This window comes from Tenrec ecaudatus, chromosome 9 (genome assembly GCF_050624435.1).
Source record: "Tenrec ecaudatus isolate mTenEca1 chromosome 9, mTenEca1.hap1, whole genome shotgun sequence".
In the NCBI taxonomy this organism is placed as follows: Eukaryota; Metazoa; Chordata; class Mammalia; order Afrosoricida; family Tenrecidae; genus Tenrec; species Tenrec ecaudatus.
Window position 1 is genome coordinate 9,043,331 of NC_134538.1, and position 23,282 is coordinate 9,066,612.

The 23,282-nt window shown below is 46.2% G+C and overlaps 1 non-coding gene and 2 pseudogenes across 1 annotated transcript; 1 reads left to right on the top strand and 2 right to left on the bottom strand.

Moving 5' to 3' along the window:
- Positions 1-11,472: 11,472 nt before the first annotated feature.
- Positions 11,473-12,275, bottom strand: LOC142457070 (peroxiredoxin-2 pseudogene; annotated as a pseudogene).
- Positions 12,276-14,972: 2,697 nt separating this feature from the next.
- On the top strand, positions 14,973-15,105 carry LOC142457597 (small nucleolar RNA SNORA42/SNORA80 family). Its single transcript, XR_012786302.1, has one exon. It is a non-coding gene; the product is annotated as a small nucleolar RNA SNORA42/SNORA80 family (small nucleolar RNA).
- A 596-nt stretch (positions 15,106-15,701) lies between these two features.
- Positions 15,702-23,057, bottom strand: LOC142457071 (small ribosomal subunit protein eS7-like; annotated as a pseudogene).
- Between the last annotated feature and the right edge of the window lie 225 nt (positions 23,058-23,282).

Consider the following 23,282-nt stretch of genomic DNA (forward strand, 5'->3'; position numbering starts at 1 on the left):
GAAATTATAAGCTAGCCTCTTAGAATAAGCCATAGACATAATCCTTCATGAGCGTGGATGGGGCACTAGGATCTTTACTTACTGTAACACAAACAGCACAATCAATGAAACAAAAACCAGATAAGTCAGATTTCATTGAACTTAAAAGATGTGCGCTTCAGAGGACACTACAGAAAGAAAGAAAGAAAACAATTCACATATGTAGACAACATATTGTAAATCATATATCTCATAAGGAACCAGTATCAGAATATATAGAGAACACTCACCACTCAATAATAAAAAGACAAACGACTCAATTTAAAAGCAGGCATGGGATTTGAATAGATATTCCTCAAACCTGCTATACAACTGTCTAATACTCATACGGAAGATGCTTGACATTCTCTGTCCCTGCTGCTCTCAGATGCGTTCAAGTCGTTTCTGACCAGTAGTCGCTCCATGTTCAGCTGAACTTAGAGAAATGCAAGCAGAATCTCCACGCGATGCAGTTTCACATCCACGACTGGAAACAAACAGGGAACAACAAGTGCTGACAAGGAGGAGGAGAATTTCTGGGGGAAATGTAAACTCCCATGGTCCCTCCCTTTCGAAAATGTTTTGGCTGTTCTTTGGGAAGTTAAACATTGAATTATCATAAATTTCAATCATTTCATGCTTAGGTATGTACCCAGGAGGAAAAACCATATGCTCACACCCACAAAAATAATGTTCACAGAAACATTACCTATAATAGATGAAAAGTTGAATGAATCTATCAATGATAAATAAACAAAATGGTATAGCCATACAGTGGAACATTGTTGAGTTAGTACACATGAATCCATGATATAATATGGATGTATCAGAAGACAGTATATGAAGCAAAACAAGCTGGATATGCAAGCTCACATAGTATATGATTTATTTAAGAACTACCCAGAACAGGCAAGTCCATACAGACCTAAATCTATACAAGCAGATGAGTAATTTTCATGGCTACAGGGGAAGGACTAAAGAAGAATTTTTTTTGCATGGGTGGGTGATGAAAATATTCTCAAAATTTTCATCGTTAATTCCAACTCACAGTGAGGAGCCTAGAGGGCAGAGTGGAACTGCTTCATAGGGCTCCTAAGCTGCGAATCTTTATGGAAGCAGTCTACCAAGAACCTCTGGTGGGTTCAAATGGCTCCCTCTCTGTTAGCACCTGAGCACGTAACTAGGTTCCTTGTTCTGGAATTAGATAGTAGCAAGTGTTGCATGAGGCTCCTGGGTGGTGCACATGTTTTGAAACTCAGCTGGTGGCTCTGTGGGTTAGGCAATATGCTAAGTCAGTGGTTCAGACCCAGCAGCCACTCCATGGGAGGAAGTTGAGGCTACTCGCTCCCTAAAGACTAACAGCTTCAGAAACCCTGCACAGGGTTGTTTTCCATTGAAATGGGCTGGATGGCAGTGTGTGTGTGTGTGTGTGTGTGTGTGTGTCTTCATAACTTAAAACCTGGCAGGTCTAACACATGTACCAATACCACTGAAGAAAGACCTGACAATCTGCTTCCATAAATATTACAGCCAACTAAACTATATAGAAGGATCCCTGGTAGCAGAGTAGGTTCCGTGTTGAGCTGCCAACCACAGAATCAGCAGTTCAAACCCACCAGCTGCTCCATGGAGAAATATCAGACTTCCTGGTCTCGTACAGATAGATGAACAGCCTCAGAGACCCGCAGGGGAAGTTCTCTTCTGTCCACAGGGCATGGTGAGTCAGCATTGACTCAACGGAAGTCAGCATTCTGAGAAACCTTATAGAGTAGTTCCATTCTTTAACGTATGGGCACTCTGTGTGGAGAACGGTTTCCCAAGGTTCCAGGGTGAATACAAATGGTTAGGAGGCAGCGTTCTAACAAGAGGTTGGTGGTTCCAGTCCACCCAGAGGCACCTCGGAAGAAAGGCCTGGCACTTCCCAAATATCAGCTGCTGAAAATTCAAGGAGTGCAGACCAACTCTGTGTCATACATGGAGTCACCATGGGTCATCATTCAAGTGCTTGCTATTGCTTTATTTTTCAATGATTGTTCCACTTACTGACTATAACAAGTGCATTAATAAATCAAGCATTTAATTGAAGAAGATGTAAAAGGCACAACAGACTCAACTCACAAGAATTAGGGAAAAGGAAAAATATTTATTGATTAAATGGAGAACAAAGTACAATAAGAATACCTTATTAAAGGGGTTTGAAAACTAATAGAGAAAAATGGAAAAATTTAGTAATGAAAGGGATATAATAAAATACTTCATTTATAAGATAAAATTAAAAATGTGTCAATAAGATAGGAACTAGATTTCATGAAAAATATCACTTTTCCAACTACTGTGCAAAAAAGAAAAGAAAACCTGAATAGGAAACGATGGCTATTAATATAAATTGAATCAATTGTTAAAATACCAGCTAGTTCACAGCGAATTTTTATTAGCAATCAGGAGTGGATAATTCTAAGTATAAAGAAACTCTCTCAGAGTAAACAGGTAAGTCATTTCTAGTTGATCCAAAGCCTGAAACCATTTTATTACATAATAGGTTAGAACATCTATGTGAGAAAATCCATGATAAGCAATAATAAAAGATAAGCCACAAACCGATGATTAAAAACAACACCATGATCTGTAAATAACTCCTTAAATCAGTTAATAAAAAGACAAGCAAATGAATAGGAAAATGACCAGAGAACATTAACAGTGTATCAAACTTAAGAAGAAATGCAATTGGACAACAAATCCATGTAAAGACCAGCAATCACATCACTAATGGGGCTGTGCTATTGAAAATGATGGAACGTTTAATTAACCTACAAATCAGCAACGGTGAAAATCTGTGTGGCCCAAGTGGGAGAACACGAAGCCCCCCATCTCTGCGAGTCTGGAGGCCGGTTTTACCAAGTCCATTGACATGGAACATGCCGGCGCTTCTGAGATATATCCACATATGTGTGCCCGGAGCAAGTATGGGAATGTGACTGGAGCAAGACAGAGCTCTGAATGTGGACTTTTCATCTTTGAAGAAAATCCTTCCTTATCACTATTTAAAATGATACATGTAAATACAAATTCCTAAGCTTTATAAGAAGACGCCGCTCACAATATGGTGTTCGATTGGATTGGTCATAGACAAATTCCTGTGGGGGAGAGGACAATGTACTTCGAAAATATGTGAAAACGCTTAGCTAAAACCTTATGAAGTCAAAGTTGGGCTTCGAGGACCCGACTGTGCAGGTTGACCTTCGAGGACCTCTCTGTGCAGGTTATCCCACACAGAGGGGCAGGAGGAAGAGGGAAGGAGGGAGGTGGAGGACATTGTGTTCTTTAGGATGTAACGTTTTCTACGAATTTTCCCTTCCTTACCCCCAAACACTGATCAGTAACATTACTACACTCACACGCTGTGACTCCACGGTGGAATCCCTTGTCAGGCAGCCATCTGTGTCAGCTCCACCAGGTGTCAGCTCCACCGCTCCCTGCACAGTCCCACCTTGATCACCTGCCCCAGTTTGTCCTTTTAACTAGCCTACTTACCCTTGCGAGGATTGCTCCAGTGATATACACTGGTACCCTGTGTGAGTCAGGGCACTTTAGAGAAACAAACCCACAGAAACTCATGTATAAGAGAGAGTTTTAGAGAAAGGGTAAATGTGCATCAAGAAAATGCCGCAATCCAGTGCTTCCCAAGTCCACAAGTGCAACATTAACCCATTGACCCATATGTCCAACACCAATCCACAAAATCCCCCTCATCTCACAAAATAGACACAATGATGCCGACTGCAGGAGGAAAGCCGAGTCAGTGAGCGTGTAAGCATCTCAGCGCTGGCAGGGGTCTCCACATGGCTGCTCCAGCACCCAGGGCTGCATTGGGGTAGGTCCATGTGACTTCTCCTAAGGGATGTCTTGCAGGAAGTGAGCCTTGCCAGCTGAAGCAGGGACCTGCTAAGGCATCTGCACCCTGGTCCGACCATCACAAAGCAAGAGACTTGAGAACTAGAAAGGAGAGACTCACTGGGCCATTTATCCCTCCGCCTTTCAATTAACGGCACATGTGTTTATTGGCCAGGTTGGCACCGTAAACTAACTACCTCCTACCCAAATAACAAAATACCCGCCTTTTAGTGTTGCAGGAGAAGTAAAGGTACTTTATGTGCTGGTGAATTCTCAAAACTGACGTTGGCTTGCTCTGGAAGAAAGGATACGCACAGCTGAGCAGTTGCTGATGGATTTTGGGAGAACGCTTGGCCTTGATCAACCCAGTACTTCAAGGCTTCATTGCAGTGTGGCACCAGCTCTCACCTGTACTGGGTACTTGTTGGGCCTGGAGTGTTACCAGTCTGAGGTTGGCTGATGATGCAATAACTTGGAATGATGTATGTAAAACACTCTTCCTCATGTGTAGCATATAAAAGGTACTACGGAAATAAGGGTATGCTTAGTCAACCGACGAGTGAAGAGGCAACCTGTCCCTCTCTATGTCACCATCCAAGTAAGGTCTTACCTTGGGAGGAAAAGGGAAAAAATCTTAGAAAAAGATTCCAATTTTTTTTCAGAACTTAGACATGAATCTATAGATTGTGGACTCCATGCGCTGGGGAAGGTGAGGGGCTAGAGAGAAGTGAAGAAAGGGGTGAAGTAGAGAGCATACGAGGAGAAGGGGAAAGAAGAGGGAACCCAGGAATAAGAATAACCCCATGCATTTCCACAGCGTCCCCTGAGCACCAGGCTCTGTTCCTCGCACACGTCACTTCATTTAATCTGCACAGGAAGTGTATGACAAAGGAACTCTTGTAATTTCACGGATTGAGACACATGCTAGCAGAGTAACCTATCCGATGTTTACATGGAGACAGAACTTAAATCCATTTACCTTAGTTCCAAAGTGTAGGCCCTTCACCTCTGCACCTTTCAGGGAAATGAAGCATGAAGAGAGCTCCCGGTTCTTCCATCATGCTACAGACGGAGTCACCAACAGAGGGGCACCTCTGCCTGCTCTCTCATGGCTCTGATGACGCATGTTGGAGCTTAGCTTACTCATCTTTCCCCCACTGTTCTGCGTCTTTGAGGGAAGATATGTGTGTACATATATATAATGCATATATATGGAACTGTATATATTATACATTATATATGCAATACACCTTACACATATTTAGTTAGACAGGCAGGTAGACATATAGCGATACACATAGCTCTATATCTATACCGATATACATATCTCTATATATCTACATTTATAGCTCCTTATCTATTTATAAATGTATACATCTTTCAGTGGTGTGTACTTCTTATGCATATACTGAAGACAAATTCATGCTTTGAATTATGGTGTTGGTGATGACTATTGAAAATGTCACTGACGACTGGAAGAAAGACTATCTGATTTGAAAGAAGGACAGCCAGGATGGTGAAGCTTCACTGCACATACCTTGGACGTGTCATCTGGAGGGACCAGTGCCTGGAGAGGGACATCATGCTTGGTTAAACAGAGCCAATGAAAAGAGGAAGGCTTTCAACAAGATGGATCGACACAGAGGTCCTGAAAAGCTCAAACGCACTAACAATTGTGAGGACGACACAGGACCAGGCAATAGTTCATTCCGAGATACATGGGGTGGCTGTTTGTCTGAGCCAACTGGATAGTATGCAACAACACCAACACTACCATCATGGTATCTCCAGACAAGACAGTCCCAGAGGATGTTTTCATAGTAGGCAGTCATTTTCATCATCATTAGCATAATCATTACCACCACCACCACCACCATTTATAGAGCATCAGCGATGGGTCAGAGCTGTGTTCCGTGTTTTATAAGCAGTACTTTACAGCACACCCCTAAGAAGAGGTATCATTATTATCCCCATATCACCTTTGCGAAAACTAGCTCTTGAAAAGGGAGAGAATTGTCTCATGGTCATTCAATATAATAATCAGTGACCAAACAAACAAAAGAAAAACAAGCCACGAAAACTAACCAAACTTACTGCCATCATGTCAATGCTGACGCATCGTGATCCTATAGGATGGGGAAGAATTATCCCTGTGGGTTTTCAAGATTCTACAGGGGTAGAAAGCCCAGACTTTCCCCTGCGGAGCAGTTGGGCTTTAGACTGTTGATCTTTCGGTTAGCAGCCTGTCAAATCCAAGTCCATTTGTTTGCAGAGCCTAGACTGGAAATGACTAATCTCCCTGGCTGCCCCAAGCCTGGGAAGTTGGTCACAGGTTCTGTGCTCTGGTTTCTAAGACGGGGCTGACTATAAGCTGAAGATAGGAGCAGCATCGTGTTTCTTCTCCAATCTGCTGTGGAAGCTGCTCATTAGCTAAATCTGCCCTTCAATTTATTATGTATTTTTCTTCCCTTGGCTTCTTTATCTTTCTTTTCTGGTTTTTTAATTTCTTTTTTTAATCGTTTTATTAGAGGCTCATACAGCTCTTATCAAAATCCATACATACATCAATTGTGTAAAGCACATTTGTACATTCATTGCCCTCATCATTCTGAAAACATATGCTCTCCATTTAATCCCCTGTCATCAGCTCCTCATTTTCCCCCCTCTGTCCTTGCTCCCCCCTCTCTCATGAACCCTTGATAATTTATAAATTATCATTTTGTCATATCTTGCCCTGTCCAATGTCTACCTTCACCCACTTTTCTGTTGTCCGACCTCCAGGGAGGAGGTCACATGTAGATCCTTGTCATCAGTTCCCCCTTTCCAGCCCACCCTCCCTCTATCCTCCCAGTATCGCCACTCACACCACTGGTCCTGAGGGGGGAAGGGATCATCCGCCCTGGATTCCCTGTGTTTCCAGTTCCTATCTGTACCAGTGTACATCCTCTGGTCTAGCCGGATTTGTAAGGTAGAATTGGGATCATAGTAGTGGGTGGGAAGGAAGCATTTAGGAACTAGAGGAAAGTTGTATGTTTCATCATTGCTACATCACCCCCTGACTGGCTCACCTCACTCCCGAAACCCTTCTGTAAGGGGATGTCCAGTGGATTACAAATGGGCTTTGGGTCTCCACTCTGCACTTCCCCACTCATTCGCTATGGTAAGATTTTTTGTTCTGATGATACCCGATACCTGATCCTTTCGATACCTCATGAATGCATGGTGTCCTTCTTCCATGTGGGCTTTGTTGCTTCTGAGCTAGATGACCGCTTGTTTACCTTCAAGCCTTTAAGACCCCAGATGCTATATCTTTTGATATCTGGGCACCATCAGCTTTCTTCGCCACATTTGCTTATGCACCCATTTGTCTTCAGCGATCTTATCATGGAGGTGAGCACACAATGATAGGAGTTTTTGTTCTTTGATGCCTGATAACTGATCCCTTTGGTACCTTGTGATGACACAGGCTGGAGTGCTTCTTCCAAGTGGGCTTTGTTGCTTCTGAGCTAGATGGCTGCTTATTTACCTTCAAGCCTTTAAGACCCCAGACGCTATATCTTTTTATAGTTGGGCACCATCAGCTTTCTTCAACACATTTGCTTATTCACCGCTTTGTTTCAGTGGTTGTGTCAGGAAGGTGAGCATCATAGAATGCCAATTTAATATAAGAAAGTATTCTTGCATTGAGGCAGTACTTGAGTGGAGGCCCAATGTCCACCTGCTACCTTAATACTAAACCTATGATTATATGTACATGGATCTATTTCCCCATCCTCATATATAAATATATTTGCATATGTACATGCCTTTATTTAGACTTCTATAAATGCCCTTTGCCTCCCAGCTCTTTCCTCTATTTCCTTTGACTTTCCTCTTGTCCCACTATCATGCTCAGTCTTCATTTGGGTTTCAGTAATTCCTCTTGGTTACATTACATTTGATCATATCCTACCAGACCTCATACACCCTCCTCACCACTGATTTGGATCACTTGTTGTTCCCTTGTCCCTGGGTTTGCTAACACCCTTTCCTTACCCCCACCCCCACCCCCCTTTCCCATGTCTCCCCCAGAACTGTCGGCCCCATTTTTTCCCCCTCTAATTGTTCATCCAGCCTATTTTATTTAGACAGACCTGTGGAGATTATAAATGCATAAAAACAAGACAGAGCAAAACCAAGCAACAATATACAACAAAAACAACAAACCAATGACAATAAACAAAACAAAATACAGCAAGAAAGAAAAGCTTGTAGTTTGTTCAAGGAGTGTTTGTTGGTCTTTAGGAGTGTTTTCCAGTCCAGTCTTTTGGGGCACCACACCCTGGCCCCAAAGTCCACTCTCAGCATTCCCTGGGGACCTCACCACTCCATTCCCTTGCTGTTCTGTTGCACCCCCTTAGTGTTTTGCCTCAGTGTGGCAGGATTAGATCGGGTTCAATTCCCACTCTGTGTCTCCGGTGTTGTCCCCTGTAGAGCTATGGGTCAGTGCAGGGCATCATGTCTCATAGTGGGGCCAGCCATGTGGTCCTATGTGTGGACTGGCTGCTCTAATTGGGAATATCTTCCTCATAGCCTGGTGGTCCAGGATGTGCTCCACTCGCCCCCCCCCCCCGGCTTCATCTGCTCCCGTGTGCTCTGATCAGATATGTCCCACCCTTATCTTTCTTATTAAAAGCATCTCCAGGTAATTTTCAAAAGACTTTAGTTTCCTTTAGTCTATCTGTGTATATTTGTCTCTCTGTCCTATTTCCTTTACCAATTATCATTGTTAATTCTTCATTATGCCATCTGGGGGGTGGGGGGTGGGAGGCAAATCAAAATGTTATGGCACCAGAAGGAGTGCCTATGTGCAACGAGGCAGCTGAAAGGCCCAAGGGGCCAGCTGGATGGCAATGCACCTGCAGGTTCACGTGGCAGTTGCAATGGCACACATCTATCCGTGGAATTGTCAGGACAGGGATTTCGCGACAGTTCTGTGACCTGGGAAATCTGAGTCTGGTTCCACAATGGAAGGGCTTGAGAAAATTGGGCAGAATTGAGTAGATTTCCTCAAAGATAATGAAATCATTGAAAAGTGAGACCAATGAGAACAGAACAAACATACTGAGAATCTTCCTGTAGCTGCATATGGCTGAGGGGAGATGGACGATGATTTTCCGTGGAAAGCAAGAAAGAGGAATTTGTCTCCCGAGGCTTCACCATGTTCTGGGCACTGTGCTGTGGGAGAGAGATGAGGCAGGTGGCTTTCTTAAAGATTTACGATGCTGGAAACCCCAATGGGCACATTTACGTTGCCCGATATGGTCTCCTTAAGTCGCACTCACTTCAAGGACCATGAGTGAATGGAGCACCGCGTTTGGCATTTTACGTACACCATCTCCAATAATTCACAGGAGTCTTTCTGAGAAGGAACTCTCGGGGTGCCATGGTGAAGTGCTTGGCTGCGAACCAAGACATTCAGCTGTTCGACCCCACCAGCTGCTCCCCCGGAGAAAAGACCAGGCCACCTGCTTTGGAAACTTTATGGGGCAGCTGTGACATCATGAGTCAAAAATCAACTTGATGGCCATGCATTTTACCCTCCATTGATCCTTGATTCCCACATGTTCAAATGCGCAACCCCACGTCCACAGGGGTTTGAGACCATGTTCCAGGCCGCATGGCTGATAAATAACGAAGCAGGAGGCAAACCTCTATCTCCCGAGGCTCTAAAGCCCGTGTCTTTACAATCATGCTTCCTGCGGAGGCAGCAGCCCTCCTCAGCCTGGGCATTCCTGACATGTGGATAATTGCGTGCATTGCATGGGTTTAGCAGCATGCCCGGCTTCTGCCCACTGGACCTTAGTGGCACCGGCATGGTCAGATGTTCCCGAGGGGAAGAGAGGGCTAAAATGACCTCTGATTGAGAACCATATCTAGTGCCCACCTGTTTTCACCTCCCCTTCAGGACTTTTCTTTTTCCACGGACATGCTGGTCAAAAGTCAGCAAGAAGGTCCAGGGCATGGAAACGCTTTCAGCACATGTTGCTATGCCAGGCTGAAGATCGAGTTGGCGAACTTTAGAATCCTTTCCTTTATAAAGATAACCATGAAGAGCTAACACTTCCTGAGCCGATGGGCCCCGGGGGTGAGGGGTGGGGGTGTCACTCTATGAAGCGCATAATCTGGATTAACTCTTTTAATCCTCACAACAGCCATATTCATCAGAAAGTATGAACAGGTCCATTTTACTGGCTAGGTACAAAGAAACTAAAGAAATGACCTAAGGTTCCACACAAGGAAGGAATGAGATTTGAACCTGGGCAGAAGGATGTAGAATCTTTATTCTTTACTCCTATCAGATCTTTCTCCTATGCCTTTTTAAATCTATCCAACAATATGATGAGAGCTTTTGACGGAAAATGATCATTTTTGCCAGGATTAACTCTGCACAGAAACTCTGAGAGCACTCTCTCCGAATTTTACTCCTCAGCCCCCCACCCAACACCAAGCCTTTAGGAAAGGAACTTGGCATGACCCCTGGGCCCTAGGACAGTGATCAGCAACGTTGGCAGAAAAATTACTTGAGAAATTTTTTACAATGAAAATGCATGGCCCTAACCCTCAATTTTTTCTGCTTCTATAGCTCTGGGTTGGGACTCAGGAGTTGAGACCCATTTGAATCAAGCCGTGAGGTTGTAATTGTGCTAATGAAGCCGGGCTATGGGAATTTGGGCCTGTTGATCGGTGCCATCCAGTTGGTTCCAGCTCATAGGCACCCGATGTAAAACAGAAAGAAACAATGTCTAGTCTTGTGCCATCCTCACTGCGGTAGTTACATAATCTGGTATCAATTTGAGGATTAAGAGTGAAGGGGTGGAGTCTAGCCTGTCAATCAGGCCACAGCCAATGAGGCCTCTGTGTGGGCATGGCCTTCTACCGAGGATTCTGGGAACTCCTCCCTGGAGGCAGGAGACATTCTCTCTCTCCACTCAGTCCCTGTGAGACTTTCTTGTTGACAAGCCACATGGAGACAGACTGATGGCAGTCAGAGCCTTGCAGTTTAAGGAACCACGTGGACACCCTGCCAGTTCTGTGACCCCTCTACCGCCACTGGATCCACAAGACTTTGCACCTACTGGCCTGTGATCTTCCTGCATTCAGCCTCATTGCATGTGTTTCATGTTTCTGAAGAGACTGGTACTGGACATATGGGCTCATATCGGATTTATGGGCTTGGACTTGCCTGGGCTGGGATGATTTCTTAATGTACAATAGCTCTTGTATATAAAGTTATTTTAAAAATACACATATGAATGTCCATGAATTTGTTTCTCTAGTTTACCCAGACTAACACATTCACAATTGTTGCTAAAATTGAGCCTATTATTATAGCTCAGAGTCAATCCATCTAATTGAATCTTCCTCTTTTTCACTGACTCTCTACTTTACAAAGAATGATGTCCTTTTCCAGTGATTGGCTTCTCCTGATGACATATCTAAAGTATGTGAGATGTAGTCCTATCATCCTTGCTTCTTTTTTTTCCCACCTGTTTCTGATATTTTTATTGGTCACCTTAGGCCCGTACCCCGGTGGGTGGACATCTGGAAAGGGGGGTGGGGTCACCATTCATTAGCTACCAGGGGCATGAGAAGACCTTAGCCCAGTCCTCCAAGGTCCCAGATGAGGGAGTTTCAAGGGGACAGGATGGCCTTTCCTGGGTCAGCACAGGTGGGAAGAGAAGACCCAAACTTGTCCCGTCGCGTCCACAGGTCTAGTTGTGCTTGGAGAAGTATTCCTTGCTGTCGTCCACATTGGGCTTGATTGTGTCGCTGCCTGGCTTCCAGCCAGCGGGACACACTTCCCCATGCTCATCCGTGTACTGGAAAGCCTGGACCAACCTTAGGGCCTCGTCCACGGAGCGCCCCACAGGCAAGTCATTGACCGTGATCTGACGAAGGACACCCTTGCCATCGATGATAAAGAGGCCCCTGTAAGCGATGCCTTCATCTTCCTTCAGCACACCATAGTCATGGGACAAACTTCTGGTCACATCAGCCAGCAGGGGGATGTTCAGGGGACCCAAGCCTCCCTCCTTCCGGGGAGTGTTGATCCAAGCCAGGTGGGTGAACTGAGAGTCCACGGAGACCCCTAGCACCTCGCAGCCCAGCTTTTGGAAGTTATCAGCGCGCTCGCTGAAAGCAATTATCTCCGTGGGGCACACGAAGGTGAAGTCCAGAGGGTAGAAAAAGAGCTCCACGTACTTCCCTCTGTAGTCTGAAAGCCTCACCTCCTTGAAGGCGCCGTCCACCACGGCCGTGGCCTGGAAGCTGGGGGCGGGCTTTCCGATGTGTGCGTTGCCGGAGGCCGTCACTAAAAGCTGCATAGGCTAGGGCCAGACGTACGGACAGGCAGAAGCGCGGACTCACGTTCTCCGCGTCCCATCCTTGCTTCTAAGTAACATTTTGGCTGTACTTCTTCCAAGACAGGTTTGTATGTTCTTCTGGTAATCTGTGGCATTTTCAATAGACTTTGCCAACACCACAAATCAAAGGCATTAATTCTTCTTTAAGATGTACAAGAAGCAATTTTCCAGCTGTCACATGCTTAATAGATGGTTGCAAATACCATTGCTTGGGTCAGATGTACCTTAGCTTTCAAAGTGTGAGCTTTGCTTTTCAACACTTTAAAGAGCTTCTCTTTTAAAAATAGTTTTGTTAGCACTTCATTTACACAGCATCCGATTCAACAGTTCAATCGTATCTAGAGGAGTTGTACAATCTTTACCACAAACAATCTTGGGGATGTTTTCTTCTTGTTTGTATTCATTGGTATTCATGCATTTTAAAAAATCTTGGCAAAAATATACACAACAAGACATTGTCCAATCAAACATTGTCCAATCCAGCACGTCTACACGCATGATTCAGCGCCATTGAGTATACTTATGGAGACCCTTTAAGAGATTTACTCAGTGCAGTACACCATCTCCTTTCTTGATTGGGTGTGGAGTGTACACGAAAGTAGAATGAGGTCCCTGATGACTTCAGTCTTTCCTTCATCCATCACGATGTCACTTATCGGTCCAGTTGTGATGTTTTTGCTTTTCTTTTTATTGAGGTGCAATTTTCCCTGACGGCTACAGTTTTGATCTTGATCAACAAGTACTTTAAGTCCTCCTAACTTTCCGCAAACAAAGAGGTGTCACCTGTATAAGGCATGTTAATGAGACTTCCTCCAATCCTGATGCCATGTTCTTCTTCATATAGTCCAGCTTCGTGGATAACTCGCTCAGCACACAAATTGAGTAAGTATGTTGAAAGGATACAACCCTTACATATACCCTTACTGATTTTAAGCTATGAAGTTTTCCCTTGTTCTGCTCAAACAGCGATCTCTTGCGCTGTGCACAGGTTCTGCATGATGACAATGAACTGCTCTAGAATTCCATTTTTTTTTTTTTTTGACTTGCTTATTTTTGGGTGTGTTTTAATTTGGAAAAACAGGTTGATAAAAAGATTTTGGGATTGTGAATTAGCAGTTTCACTGGCATGCAATCTATGTATCATGCAATTCAGTAGCTCAGTCGTTCAGTTCTATCAAGGGGATTGCACGTTCACTGACACATCGATTTTAGGACATTGCCCCTCCCCACCAGCAGTCCCGAATCTAACGGTGGCTCTGATGTGCCACATTCTGGCTGTGCGCAAGCGCCCTGGGCAGTGTGTCTTCATGTGTCCGCTGGAACTTGTCCCCAGGACCCTGCCCAAGAATGCACCAAGTTGTGTGTACATCTCCCAGGTTCTCTGGTGCTGTGCTGTCGAGGTGGCTGGGGACAGTCGAATGAGCTTGACCGGTGTGGCAGCCCCCAGTCAACTGTCTCCTGGAAGCCTTTGGTGGAGAGCCGGGGAGCGGCTCTGGGCAACCTGGGGTGCACACTGCACAGCCACCCCTGGGCCTGTGGAGCAGCCACATGCTGTCCTCCCAGCGACCCCCTCCCGCTCAGTCTTTGCCCTCAGCCTTTTGTTCCAAGGGCTTGGTTTTGGGGTTCTTCTCTAATGGAGTTTTCCAGCCCCTCCCCCCGTCCACATGCACACACAGTACAGCTTAAGCACCAGCCCTCTGACTGGATGGCACTGGCTAAGAGGGTGCCCTTCCCTGCTCTGTCCAGACAAAACCGCCGGCTGCTTCTTGAGAGAGAAGTTTAACTCCTGGAGAGGGTTTCTATCTCAGAAACCCAGCAGGTCGTTCTGCTCGGTCCCTTCTGCAGCTAGCCAGCTGCTTTGAGCACCCGTAGGGTGCTGCCAGGGCGCACCTGGGTACAGTCTTAAGTACCTGCTCCTTCCGTGTCTTCCTAGGCAAGTTCTGGCGAGCAGAATTGTGGGGGCCTGGGGCATCCTCCTGGGCTATGGTTTCAACAGATTGCCGTGAGAGGTGTATGGCTCTCAGGTGGAGGGGCAGGACTTCTCAAGGGCCTGTCGCACCCCACAGCGGGAGGCAGGAATGCTTCGAGATTCCCTGCAGATGGGGACTAGTCCCTTTAAACTCAGACCTGCTCTCAGCTGGAGGAGCTCTGGAGGCTTAGTGGATCCGGGTGTGTTGAAACCAGCAGTGGCTCCACAGGAGCTCCCTGGGAAGAACTGAAGTCCCAGAAACCCTTGGAGGCAGCTCGATCTACCCTGCCCTGTGGGGTCACAAGGAAGTTGGCATCCACTCGATGGCACTGAGGGTTTTTTTGGATTTCTTTTGGGGGTGTGTGTGTTTAGCTCTTTTTTTTCTCAAACCTCACTGCCATCAAGTCGTTTCCAACTCGGCAATCCTACGTACAGCGGGACAGGGTCGGACTGCACTTTAGGGGGTAGACAGTCTTTGTTGCACAGAGCAGCTGGCACCGGTTTTGAACTGCTGACCTTGAGGTTAGCATGACCACTCCGCCACTGTATGCAAGCATTTCTATAATAAATCCTGTACTTACTGTACATTTTAACATCAGCTCCATAGTGGGTGCTGCTAAGTAACGTTGCTCCTCCTAGCAGCGTTGGGGGCAGGCAGTGGGTGTGGGACCCGCAGACCACAGGGGGGTGCATGGGTTTGGATGTGTGGCAGGTCCGTTCCCATGGGTCTCTCTCAGTGTCCCATGCGAAAGCAAACTCACCCAGAACCATTGCCTGGCTTTACCCCCGTGGGCGTCAGGCACTGAGGCGGGCTGCACAGTCTGTCCTGCAGCAGAGCTGTGCTCCTGAGTATTTTCATTGGGTTCTCGGCAGGAAATAGCAGGCCTTTGTTCCATGCTGCTGCTCAGTAGGTGCCAAGCTACCACCTGACAGTCGGAGCAATGTCTTTGCTTTTTTCACACACTATATAAATATGTCCACCTATGTCTGACAGGCCCCAAGGGCCTGGGGGCGCGCACCTGGCGCCCCGCGTGCCCAGGGCTCCGTGCACCCGTGACTCCCGCGCGGTTTCAGGTATTGCCCGGAGTGTCGGGTTGACACCAGCGAGGTAGTGTCGGCCGGAGAGAGACTCCCCGTGCTTCCTCCCGCAGGTCAGCGAGGCCGGCGTCCACCGGCCCCACGTGGCCGGCATCCACGGCCGGAGCAACGACGGCGCCTACTCCCTGGTCTTGGCCGGAGGCTATCAGAATTCCATTTTTTTCAATGATCCACAGTTCATTCTGATCGACACAGAAGGATTATTTTGCATAGTCAATAAAATACAAGAATATATATTTCCAGTATTTCTGCTTTTAGTCAAGATCCACTTGATATTAGCAATAATATTCTTTGTTCCATATCCTCTTCTGAATTCAGCTTCAATTTCTTTTGAATATTTTATTCAGTCTTTTTTTTTTTAACAACTGAAACTGTGGGAATTCAAAATTAACATCCTGGCCCTTGAGTTTCTTAAAAACTCAAGAAAGCATTCCAACCTTGTGTTGTACATTGTTCTGCTGTGCTTTGTCCAAATACACCTTTACAAGCGTGCTGCCCTCCAGTTGTACATGCATGCTCTTGCTCACAATGTTACTTGGGAAGACCAAGACTTGAAGGATGGTAGTGTGCACAGCTGTCCGAGGGAGGCTCCTGGGATGCTTTGTATGACTTTATTCTTTGTACGGATTTTCCAAGTTGGTTTAGGTAGAATTCTCCTCTGAACAATAAAGATAGTGTGCTTTCTACAAACTTTTTTTTTTTGTCTTCAGTTCACGTACTAGCCAGACTTGGATTTTCTGGAAAGATTTCAGTTGAGGATCAGGAACAAAGATTATAATAGCTTTCTGATCACCACCACCACCTTCCATTTCCTTGGCTGCTATTACACTTGGTTTCCTTAACTGAGCCTTTAGATCCAAGTTCATCTCCAGCTCAATGAGTCTCAGCAACGCCAGACTCAAATTCATTTGGCTTCCTCCTGTTGGACTTCGCAATCTTTGCTCTTGAACCGAACAAGATGTTTTGAGCACTGACCTAGGACAGGGGAATTCAATTTGACTTTCTGGCAACCTTGAGTCTAGACCAGCATAAAAGATCCCAAGACCTTGATAAGATAATAAACAGGTTCTATCCCATACTAATACTCTCTAGTCCCTGGGAGGTGAAAATTGTCCACATACTTGACTGCAAATTGAAAGGTTTGAGATTTCCCAGTGGTGCTTCAAAAACAGGGGCCTGGAAATATACTTACCAAAAATTCGTTACGGAAACCCTGTGGAGCCCAGTTCTACTCCAACACATGTGGAATGTCCGTGAGTTGAAATCAGTTCAACTGCAAGAGGTCAACTGGTATATTTTTCATGAGAGAAAACATGAGGTGCCATTATTAATTAGTGCCACCTGCCATAGGTGCAGGAATGCGGGAAACACTTTGCCAGATGTGTGTCTTCTGACCTTGATCAAGGCCCAAGGGGAGCTTCATAGCCATCCCAGCCTGGGATGTCAGGCTTCCACATGTACTGGCAAGAGGCGTTGCCATAAAGAGCTACTGTCCTTACGTTAGACACTGGCTATTATTAGTGTACATCACGCAAAAATCTGCTATAGGAGTTATTACGATAAAAGTTGGATTTAACTTTATGTGTTATGGATGGCAACAATCCCAGGCTTGCCTCTGCTTATTATTGCCTTCTCTAACAGCCCCCATGGGCACCGATGGTGGACCTCACTCTCTTACTGAGCACAAATCCAGCAGCCCAGGGCTGTGCGGTTGTAGGGACACACTCTGTTTCCTCTTTCCAGTGGTACAGGAATTAGCTAGCCAGAGGACTTCCCAGAGTGTGGTACAAGAAATGGCAACTGAAGCCCGGAACCTTGTCCATCTTGTGTACTGCTGCTGCCTACCCCATGCCCGGCACACAACTGAAAGACCCAGTGCACCACTAACACAATACAAACCTGTTGCCATCAAATCGATTCTCACTCGTGGTGCCCTCCGGTGTGACTGAGTGGAGCTGCTCCAAGCGCTCTTGGCTGTAAGCATGATGGAAGCAGACTGCTCCGACTTTCTTCATTTGTCTTCCCAAGATGCTGGTACCCTGGATGGGTTCCGAATATTGAAAAATTCTAGGGGTGAAATATTGAACAATGCAGGCAGTATCACATTCAGGGAACCCACAGAGTCACAGTACAAAAAAAGATCTACTCGACATTCAACTATTTCAAGAGGTTTATATAAGACCCGATGTTATTGAAGGAAGAAATTCAAGTCACACTGAAGAAATTGGATGAAAAATAAAGCTCCAGGAGTCGATAAAATACCGATTGAAATGTTTCCACATGCTGATGAAGCACTGGAAGCCCATCTCACCGATGGCAATTTGGGTGAGTTCTGTATTTATACCCATTGCAAAGAAAGGCGACTACAGAACGTGCAATGTATTGAGCAATATCATCAACGTGACATGAAAACTTTGCTGAAGATCGTTTAGCAACGGCTGCAGGAGTCCATAGACAGCGAGCTGCCAGAAGTTCGGGCCAGATTCAGAGGACGTGGAACAAGGACTATCATTACTGATGTCCCATGGATCCAGCAAGATGTTTAGTTGTGTTTTACTGACTATGCAAAAAACATCCGACTGTGTGAACAATAACAGATTATGGATAATATTGAGAAGAATGGGATTTACAGAGCACTTGATTGTGCTTGCGCTCACGTGTACATGGTCCGGAGACCCTTACGGGAACCTGGGCTACGGAGAGGATTCGATCTTGCTTGAGGAAAGTGAGAAGGGCATGAAGCAACTCGCTGACAAAGTTCGAGGAGTCCAGCTTTCAGTGTGGATTTCAACTCAATGTAAGGACAACACAAATCTTCACAACTGTACCAGTAGGTAACATCATAAGAAATAGTAAAAAGATTGACGTTGTCAAGAAATTTGTCTTACTTGGATCCACAATCAATGCTCATGGAAGCAGCAGTCAACAGATCAAGCGATACATTGCATTGGGCAAATCTGTTGCACAAGATCTCTTTAAAGTGTTGGAGAGCAAGTTAAGGTGCACCTGACCCAAGCCATGGTATTTTCAATGGCCTCGTATGCATGTGAAAGTTGGATATGGAATAAAAGAGACGGAAGAAGAACCAATGCATTTGAATCATGGTGTTAAGAATATTGCAAGTAATTACGGACTGCCAAAATCTGTCCTGGAAGAAGTACAGCTAGAATTCTCTTGTATATTCTCATGTACTTCGGACATGTTTTCAGGAGAGACGAGTCCCTGGAAAAGGACACCATGTCTGGTAAAATAGGAGGGCAGCAAAGCAAAAAAATAGCCCTGATGAGGTGGATTGACATAGTGGCTACACGGGTGGGCTCCCACATCAAAGCCTTGTGAGGATGGTGCCAGGCTCGGAGGGCTTCATTCCGGTGTACGGAGGAGAGACAGGTGAGATAGTTTATGGTGCCAGCCTGGCTGATAAACACAAGTGGGATTAATTGAAGGGCGGAGAGATAAATGGCTCGGTGAGCTTTGCCTTTCTTGTCTCTTGCTCTTTGATCATTGGACCAGTGTGCAGCTGCCTTGCTTGTTCTGTGCCTCAATTTACAGGGTACCCTACCTGCGGGACGCCTAGCCTGTGGACTGTGTCGCTGTAAGTTGAGGTCCCTTTAAGACCACACGATTGAAATTTACATCTCTTTGAGCTGGGGATTGACAGTTGGTTATCTGGCTCACGGTTGGTGACCTGCCTTGCTGTTTGCTGCCTGTGCTGGGATAGCCTGGATCTCTCTCTCTACAGAGAACTACCTGACGGCCCTCAAGACTTGAAGGATGGCTAGTGTCTCACAACTCTCACGGGAGTGAGTTGCACTGAGCCGTTTGTACTGCTTTATAATTTAACTGCTCGTTTCTTGTATTATAAATCTATCTATTTATAATTTAACTGTTCAATTTATATATATCTATCTCTATCTATCTATATATAATTATCAGTAATCTGATTTTATCTCTCTAGAGAACCCTGTCTAACACAACAGGCATTTGAACTGGCTCGATGACACTTACCACCAACATCGGATGGCAGAAGCTGGGGTGTGGCCATTCTAGAGGGGGGCTTCTATCCTTTTGTCAGTGCTACACTCTGTGTAGTCAGTACCAGGACCCCTTACCCGATAGTTGGTCCCAACTCAAGGCGACCTCAGATGTGTCCAAATCGAATTGTGCTCCACGAGGTTGTCAAGGGCTGTTTTTCCATGAGTCGATCTCCAGGCTGATCTTCTATGGTGCCTCTGGGGAGCCGCAAATGTCCATCTTTTGCATCCCTCCGGGACTCCACTCCTTGAGCCTAGCAGGCTTCCAATGCATGATTGGTCGTTTCTCTGTCCCACAAAAGTGGAAAAAGCCAATGAACATTGTGGCCACCATTAGACAAGCAGCGCAAAGCTTCAACCCAACCAACAACATGGTTTTCAGCTCTAAAATGCAGCGAGGGAAGAAACAATCAAGCCCCACCTCCCCAGCCTGATATCGCTCCTCTCTTGGGTGGGTTACTCTAGGTCAGAGAGTCCTGCCTGCATAGCTTCTGGATCCTGCTGCCCCCACTCTATTTATTTTTCTCTTCCTTCCCTCCTTCTATTTTCTCTGTCTCTCCCACCTGTAGATGGCATGGTAGGGTGTGCGAGAAGCCAGCCCACAGGTGTGTTTCTTTGTGCTGTGGAGAAGTGGTCCCTCCAGCAGAAGCACGTGCCTGCAGGGCCTGTCCCAGCTGGGCCTGTCCGCTGAGAGGGGAGCAAAGGGAACCGTGGGCTTCTCCAGGTGTGTGTGTGATTCAAACGGAAGCTCTCACTTCACCTTTCCTGTTCTTACTCCCGAAAGTGCTCCTGTCCTGTGTGTGTGGGTGGTGGGGTGGTGGTGGTGAGAATGTCCTTGGGACTACTGACTTGCCAAGTGATTCTGCAGCCAGGCAGACCTGGGTCGAATTCTACACGATCATCTCTCAGGTGTCCCCAAGTTCTTCCTCTGGAAAGAGGGGAGAGCAGCGAGGGACTCGGGCCAGTGCAGCCGCCTTAGCTTGGCTGTTTTCTAGATGAGGTGGCAGAGTCTGTGGAAGTTCTGGGGTCTGGTGGGAACTCCATCAATGCTACGAGCCCCCTTTCCACCCCATCCCTCAGACCTAGGCCTGGAGGTGATGCTACAGCCATAGGAAAAAACACCAGCCACAGCCTACACTCCTGCTCCCAGGTGACCTGCCACCCCCAGAGCAGGAGACATGTGCTCGGGTTGTTACGGAATCAAGGGATAAAGAGCATCACAGAGCCTAATGCCACTTATGGGAACCCCATGTGAGTCAGGGTAGACCTCTGTTCCGTGGGGTTTTCAGTGGCTGAATTTTCCGAAGTAGATCAGCAGGTCTTTCTTTCAAGCACTTCTGGATGGACTCGAACCTCCAATCTTAGCTACCAAGCGAGCGAAGGCTCTGTGTAATTCCATATGAGGTTCCCATGGCTCTGAACATCTATCTCTTAATAACATCATATCGATGTTATTGAGCCCATGTGTTGGGTTTAAGATGGAAATCTTTCTAACAAAGCAAGAAATGTACAACCACCAATTTGAAAATAAAATGATGATGATTGTGATCATTATTTCTTTTCTAAAGAAATCATTTTATTAGGGGCTCATACAACTCTTATCACAATCCATACATACCTCACTTGTGTAAAGCACATTTGTAGCGATCATTATTTCTTTTGTTCTTAAAAATCCTGCAAGATAGACAGGAAAGCAATGATTCTCATCCGGGTGAAGAGGTTCCAAGAAATGAATGACCCCACTAAAGTCACACAGAAGATAGTGGCCATAACAGGCCCTGACCTCTGACCCTGCCACCTGTGCAGGAGGCCCTGGGCCTCTTCAAATCACGTAGGCAGGGTGAAGACGAGAAGAAAGTGAGCCGGATCCCGAAGGAAAGTTGGGAAGTCTGCAGTATCAGACCTCCTTCCTCCTGGCCGCAGTGCCTTCTGTAGGTCTCCACACCAACATTCCCAATAGATTCCGAGCCTGCAGTTTCCAGAAACCAAGCCCCTCCCAGGCTGCGCACATATGTCACAGACAAGACACTCGTCACATGACTCACTGTGAGTCAGGACCCGAATCAAGCTCTAGTTCTAATTTCACCGAGGGCAGTTTCAGCGCGGTGTCCCGAGCAGTGCAGTTAGGAACGAATTCTGAAAAAGAAAACAAAAACAATTCCAGGCTGTGCTCCCCACCAATGTCTGGGTGCAGTCGAGTTCATGTAGTGCACCAGCATTACGCTTTCATTGGTCAGCGCTCCCTGACTTTGGCCTTGAGCTGTGTATTTGAGAATGAGCGAGGCGTGCTCCGTTCACCTAAGAGACTCCAAACATGGACCAGGTGCTTGGCCAGGGATAAGCTCCCAGAGAGAAGGCAGCAGTACTACTCCCGGTCAGCATGAATGGGCCGATGCTGAGTGTGGAACCATGGGAACCAGGGACCACATGGCAGACCCAGTGACGAGGAAGAGAGGTTCTTCTCTTCAATGAGAATAGCAGCTCCCATTTGAGCCTTTTACTATGTGTCAAACCCTGGGTGAAGTTCTGCGCATGTTTCATCATATTCCTTCAGCTGCAGGAGACAAAACCATTGGAAACTCATGGGTTCAGGTGACTGAAGGACTCAGGGGTGTGTGGGCACAACCAACCCCCCCCCCCAAAGTACACACAGTGAACTGTGCTGTCAACAGGCAGCCTCTCTTTCTCTCTCTCCTTAACCCCCCCCATATGCTCAGAGTTATTTAGGTTACATGGGTGTTTTCACAGAGCTTGCAAGTCTGAATTATCATTTGGGATTTCTATCAGGCTCCATCTGCTTCTAGAATTGTGTGCAAACAGCAATCTCCACAGCTCAGCAAAAGAGGACATCAAATATTTTTATTGGTTCTGACCAGAAAAGCCATATGTCCAGAATGTGTGAGAGAAAGTCCAAAAGGGAATGAAGAACAGACCAACAGGCCTGGTCACAAGCCCCAAGGAGTCTCCCAAACCCAACTAGCAGGACCTCGTTCTCCTTAAAATATATTCCCCGCATATGCTCTTGATCAGCACTGGGGCCTCCTTAGCCACCAGGTGTCAACTATTGGAAGAATGAACAGCTCTAGCTGAAATCCTGGCTCTGTACATTTCTGCGACCTTAAGGAAATTCTTCAACTTTTTTTTTTTCTGCGACCTTAAGGAATTTATTTAACTTTTCAGGCTCTCTGTAACATAATTCACTTGCTGTGGAGTCAACTCTGTCCCATGGAGACTCCTTCTAAAACAGAGCTATAAAGTGTCCATGCGCATCATTTGAAGATCCAGTACCTACTGTTGAGCCCTGGGGGTCAGGACTTCTTGACGGGCCTTGTTCTGGACATCACCAAAATTAATCAGACACTGCTTCCTCAGAGCTGGGGTGAGAACACTCGGGCAGATTGTCCTTGCCTTATGGAACTTCTAGAAGGTGTACTTCAGGATGTAGGACTCTACACAGAGCTTCCACAACAAAGGCATGCGAGAACAAGGGAAATAGATACAGATAATAGTCCCAGATCTCCAAGTTTCAGACGAAAATATAAAGAAATGGATCGAATACCTACTGGGAGAAAAGTTTGGCAAAAGCAACAAGAGAATTGCCAAAGGTGCAAGCTGCTGTCTCACCCAGGGCAGCAGGGCCATCTTGAACTTTTGTCAGCAGCGTTCTATCAGGACACCTGTTTGAAAACACAAATGTACATGGGTCACAGGTGACCAGAAGGATGGCCTCTGTTCCACGCATGCTGCTGGTGACTAGATGCATGGCCAGCTACCACTCTCACTTACCCACCAGTCGGCGACACCCTTTCCCTGTACAGTCCCTGCTCTACGTGAGGCATCACTCCACAGGGATTGTGCAGCACCCCA